Source organism: Carassius auratus, unplaced genomic scaffold (genome assembly GCF_003368295.1).
Source record: "Carassius auratus strain Wakin unplaced genomic scaffold, ASM336829v1 scaf_tig00216481, whole genome shotgun sequence".
Taxonomy (NCBI): Eukaryota; Metazoa; Chordata; class Actinopteri; order Cypriniformes; family Cyprinidae; genus Carassius; species Carassius auratus.
The window spans coordinates 48,043-54,590 of record NW_020528590.1 but is presented as its reverse complement, the minus strand read 5'-3'; positions in this window follow the sequence as shown (position 1 = coordinate 54,590).

The window sequence follows — 6,548 nt, the reverse complement described above, 5'->3', positions numbered from 1 at the left end:
TTTCTTCCATGAAACACAAAAGGAGAAATTTTGAAAGGTTTGAATTATTTTGGTCGATCTTTGACATACAGTTGCAATGAATGGTGAATGGCGGTTTTATGTTTCACAAAGGATGGAAAACAGCATCATAAAAGTGCAAAAAAGTAAAAAATAAAAATAAAATGTTATATATATGTGACCCTGGACCACAAAAGCTGGGGTATATTTTAAGCAATAGCCAAAAAAAAAAAAAACATTGTATTGGTCAAAATTATAGATTTTTCTTTTATGGCCAAAATCATTAGGATATTAAGTAAAGATTGTGTTCCATGAATATATTTTGTAAATTTCCTACCAAAAATATATCAAAACCTAATTATAAATTGCTGAGAACGTCATTTAGACAACTCCGTCTCAGTATTTAGATTTTTTTGCACCCTCAGATTCCAGATTTTCAAATAGTTGTATCTCGGACAAAAAATAGTGTCCTATCCTAACAAACCATACATCAAAGGAAAGCTTATTTATGATTTGATGTGGGAAAGTAATAAACTAAAATAAAGTCTTAAAAGAGACAGTGCATATTGTGAATGAATCGTTTAGTCTGGTTTTGGAAATTGAATCACATTCATTGAAAAGATTTAAATAAAAAGAATAATTCAGAGCTATTACATGAAAAAAAAAACTAGGAGAGGTAACAAAGTTTAAAGTAAATAGCGTCAGTGTCAAAATTATCGCTAATATTTTTTATTTCAAGCAAAAACTCGATTTTAAAAACATTTCTAAAAACTTCTTATCTTACATAATTTTACTTGTCAAGTAAATGTATATTGATTTGAGAATGTTTGGATGTTCTCCTCTTGTGTTCACTGGAAGAAAGTAAGAGATTTTCTATTTTGTGATGAACTATTACTTGAAGTTAGGGACGACCTATAGTAATTCCACTATTTCTGAACAAACGCACATTTCTCTAACTAACACACACTGTATATTCATAACATATATGAATTTCCATGACATGTCGCATGTTAGTGACATTAGGGTACATGACAAAGCTTCCTACTTTTGGTTATCCATAGTCTTCCCTGTTTTCCGTTTATCAGAGCTCATCCCATCTCTATAAGGGCAAGAGACCTTCCGCAGCACCTGAGGTTTTCCCAGGATGCAATTCAGTTTTAATGTGAACCTTGTTTGCTGCCACATTAGTCGAGGAGGGACGTCTCTCCTGCATAAAAAAAAAATAATTAATCTAAGAACAAAATATATTCTGGTCCTAACGTTTTGTTCGAAATGATGTGGCACAGGAAATTGCACTTTGTTGAGAGAGATTTCAGTAGCTCAATACTTATTAATGTCTATTTGAAGATATTTGATCCCTCAAAAAAAGAGAAAAAAGTTAATTATAATTTTTATTGCGCTATTCTGCAGAGCAGAGTAAAATTTGACAGTGCTAGGCAGCTTTCTGAAATATCAGCAGTCATCTGTGGCGGTCACAACTGCTGCTAATCTTATATATTTGGCACAAATCTACAGTCTTGGAATCAATTTAGTGCACTTTTATTGTTTTTAGCTCATGTTTTGCTCTGTGATGGAATAGCATGCTACGAACAAGTGAAATGTTCATATTCTCTTCATATTACTAATCGTAGGAAACAAAAGCGAGAGCGAGAAAGGCTTTTGTAGTCAGTTTGAGGTGAATATCCTTCCATTTTTAATCACGCAAAGCTATAAATGAATCTCTCTTTGTAGACACTGGACTTCTGTAACATAGTACATAGAAATAATAATGACCTCGATGATGACGATGATAATAATAACACTTATGGTTGTCTGTTCTTCTTGTTTTTTAAGTGTTGTGAAAATTGTAAGAGAGTTAAAGTATTTAAAAAGAAAAAAAGTCGGTCTTGTTTTTTTAATTGCTTTTGTTTCGTTTGGTTTTATTATATTACTGTGTACCTATTGTAAATATGAAGCACACCTATTTTGCAAGCCAAGGATTCACTTTGTACTGTTGTTATATATAAATAAAATTTACTGGTTAAAAATGGTGGTTCTACTCGAGTCGCTTTTGTCAGCCCGAGGTGAAAAATGGCCACACATTCATCCCACTTATTTGGGGTTAATCTAGGGATGCAATTTAAACCCTGCCATCAATGAGCACTCACATTCAGACTGGCTGCATAACAAGGAAACCAATGGAGCTTAAACAGCCCAGCGCTGCAGTTTGTCTTCTCACGTGCCCATTATCCCTCGCTGGACATTTCTCTCACGCCACACTCAGACAAATTACATTACAATGGTAATGGCCCAATGGTTTCTGATTGGATGGCCATGTAAAATGCCCCCAGAGGAGGCTGAGGTGGATGTGCCCGTTTTTAATCAATACAGATGTCTGGTTCACGCAAGGAAACCAACAAATACAGCCTGAGGCAATGTGTTTTGTAACTTTATTCACTGCAACCTTGATTCACTGTTTTAAAACACAAAGTATGTTCGCTGTTGACCACTAAGGTGACCCTGTCCCATGAGACGTACATCATAAACAGCTGAATGTTGTCGTAACATCTGAAAGGTAGTGATTTAGTGGCATACTGTGGTTGAGTAAACGCTCAAAATTCATTCAGATGAAAACATCAAATACATGTATAGGAAATGTATGTGTGATGGCAGGAAATGTCATTGTTGGTTAGCAATCGTTTAGCTTTACTAGGATGTTCAAGCTCCAAAACTTAGAAAAAACACGTGTGCAACTGTGGCTCAGTAACAAAGAAATGTGTGCTGTAACATGCTTTCAAAAAAAAAAAAATTATATTAACATTACATATCACTAAATCAATTAAATCAATTTTATAATCATATTTTATAATGGAATTATAAAGACATTGAGCTGTCAATGTATGTACAATTTTACAAAAACTGAGATTTGTGTTCAACTGAAGTTAATTGTGTATTTGGTCTGTTATTTTAGTTTTATCTATTCACATTCTATTACAACAGCTTTTATTTCTATATTTTCACTTATTTTAATTTTAGGTCAGTTTTTGTAATTTTATTATGTGCTTATGTCATTTTTATTACAGTTTGTTGTTGTTGATTTCAACAGTATATAGATTTAATTCATTTGTATTTACGTTTCAGTTTTAGTCATTTTAGTTCTTCAACTTGAATTTGTTAATTGCAAAGGCAACATTTTTAAATTGCTCTAATCCAAGCGTTTTTGTAATTTTATGTTTTTGACATTATTACTTTTTTATCATTCTAAATAGCTTCAATACATTTTATTAAATTATATTTTAGTTTTAGTAATTTTAGTTCTTCAACTTATATCTATTTCAGTTATTGCCAAGGCAACATTTCACATTTTTTTTTCATCTCATATTTATATCAACTTTATTTAAAAAATCAGTTTTATTTAAAAATGAAATGTAAGTGATGTAAATGATGACAGAATTGGGTGAACTCTTTCTTTAAGAAGCCTGGTTGAGACCCCAGCATAGCAGCAGTCCATGCTAGAAAAACTAGCAACCACAACACAACAGATGCTGGATAGCAGCTATGCAGTGTTTTTCAGCAGGGACTTCACTGGGCTTGCTGAAGAAAATGGGGATGTGTGGTTTGGCTCTGTTTCTTATTACCTGCAGGGCTGCAGAGTGATGCAGTAGCTTGCTAAACAAATTTATCTGTCATTGATGCTTATGCAACTAGTCAATATTAGCTAGCATAGAGAGGGTTGTCGCTAATTAGCTGGTCAAATAGATAAAGGTCCCATACAGTCCAAGTGGCTCAAAGGGCCACCATCAACCACGTAACAGCCAGTCATAAATATTTTAGCATGTGCTCTGCCGAGACCTTTAATCGCCATTGAGGTGCTGCTCAAAGCAATGGAGTGCCGTGATGCTTCACTGTGAATGCTGATGGCTTATCGATGTGTTTTTATGTGGGAATGTAAGAAGCTTTCAATACCAAGTTAAGAATGTTTGTCAAAAGAGGTTCTTGTTTAAAGGGATAGTTCACCTAAAAATGAAAATTAGATCTTTATCTGCTTACCCCCAGGGCATCCAAGATATAGGTGACTTTGTTTCTTAACTAGAACACAAATTAGGATTTTTAGCTGTTGTCGCTGAAGTCTCTCAGCCGTACAATGCATGGAAAATGGTAACAGAATCTATGAAAGTATAAAGAAACATGCAAAGACAAATCCATGTTAAACCCTGCGGCTTGTGACGATACATATATGTGTAAAGACTAGGGCCGGGACTCGATTAAAAAAATTAATCTAATTAATTAGAGGCTTTGTAATTAATTAATCGAAATTAATCGCATTTTAATCGCAGATAAATATTTGACCTGAGAACCAGTGTTGAGTACTCGAGACTCGGACTCGGTCTCGGACTCGGTCTCGAGACCGTATTTTAATGGTCTCGGTCTTGTCATGGACTCGTGTGCATTTTGACTCGGTATTGACTCGGACTCAAACATATTAGGAATCGGACTTATGCCCGAGTCCACTCGAGTCCCAATCAAAATATTTCATGATTATTACTGTATGTTAATGTTTATTTAAATTGATGTATGTTTGAGACATCCAATGACTGGTGATTTTCTTTTGACGTGAGACGTTAGGCCAGCGACACAATGGATGTGTGGCGCAAGCGTCTCAGCTGCGTGGCGTGTCTGTTTTTAATTCGGCTCCCATGTTAACAGGTTAGATCTTGCAGAGTGCCTGCGTGAGACGCGCGGAAAACCCGTGCATGCTAGAAATAGAACCGACGCCTATTTTTCACGCGACACGCGTGCATGTTGGAAGCGTTTCCAGGCAAAATATACTAGGAAAATGTGTTTATATGTCATTTTGTACACAAATACATATTAATTCATGATATTTTGATATTTGAAAGTCTATAGGTTGGCATAAATTCAGATATAAATGTAATTTAAAAAATAAATTAATAATGATCGATTTTCAAACATTGCACCTGTCAAACATACTCTATTTTGCCGTCAATACTGTTGACGGTGTCCTATCAGTAGGTGTGTAAAAAAAAAAAAAAAAAAAAAAAAAAAATTTGATATTGTTGTCATGAAGACAAGAGCCTGGTTTTTCGGCAGCCTCCCTTTATGTCACATACAGCAGCGTGCCAGCGCCGAGTCGTCAGACACGCTTCTGGTGTGTAAAGACACAGAAAACGCGAAGCAGCCACCACGCTTCTAGCACGCAGCAGAGACGCCACGCAGCCAGTGTGTCACCGGCCTAAGTTACCCTCCTGCCATCCGCCTGTAGTGATCCCGCTTTCCAGAAAGCCACATTGCTACATTATTTCTCTCAACCATGGGCGTAGGTTTGGTCTCAGCTTTGGTGGGGACACCCCCATAATAATTATTTAGTTGTAAGATGCTAGTGATTTAATGGTGATTTAGTATAACTGTATAATCTCAAAAATGCACTCTCAAAAAAATAAAAATCTGAGACTGTGTAATGTTGAACAACTAAACGTTTTATTAAGATAAATTATTATGTACATTAGTATTTACACTAACAACAAATACTCTGCCACAAGGACACAATCTAAATAAATAAATATAATAACGTTTTTCTATTATAAACACTATTTACCCTCCAGTAGACTCACGTTTATGTTGACTGCAAGATTCTAATTTAAGGTAATTTACAGGCTAATTGACATTCAGTTACTTGCTAAAGTAGCATTCTATCATCCTGGGTAATACTATCGCCAGTTAATACTATTTTCCACAGAATATGCATTTGAAAGCCTGGTCAGTCACTACTGCTAGTTTATTTTTGTGGCTAGCTAGTTATTTTGCCGACTCTGCTTTATGAAAAAGCTTTTTATGTCCCCTTTCTTCTTCTTGGGTGGCATCTAAAAAGTACAAAAGGGGGCAAAAAAAAACCCGGAATATTAAAATGTTTTTACTCTGGCCTTTGTATGTGGCAGAGAGACAGCCCTTGTAACTTACCGTCGGTGTCGTCAACATGCGCGTGCACACAAACCACCCGCTCGCTGCTAGTGCAAGCACAAAAGTAGTCCCGGCCCGCGCGTGTAGCCTGTCAGATACCCCGCCGCCAATCAAATTATGGCGTTTCTTGTACTGTCGTTGTCCTGGCCGTTAGAATCGATCCAAATAGCAGCGCAAAGATCCAAATAGCAGTTCAAAGGAGCTTGCTAAATATTGGTGGGGACAAATTTGTCATCTCAAAATATTGATAGGGACTAGTACCTAGCGTCCCCCCCTAAACCTACGCCCATGCTCTCAACTGTGTTATTTTTACAAAGTAGGACAAAATGGTCACAGAAAAAAAACAAATATTGTTTAATTAAATTATATAATGAATACAGACACAGACTGACTGTCTCAACACTAACCCCCCCCCCCAAAAAAAATGTCTGACAGAAGGCATTGAACTTATATGGCATTTCAACCAGCTTTCTTCCCCTGGCACATACACACTTTTGCATGACATTTTTTTGGATAGTCAGTCGGCTCTTGTGTGTATGCCCTCCGTAACTAAAAAAACTTTGACTAGTGTGTATTTTACCCTGCATTAAAAC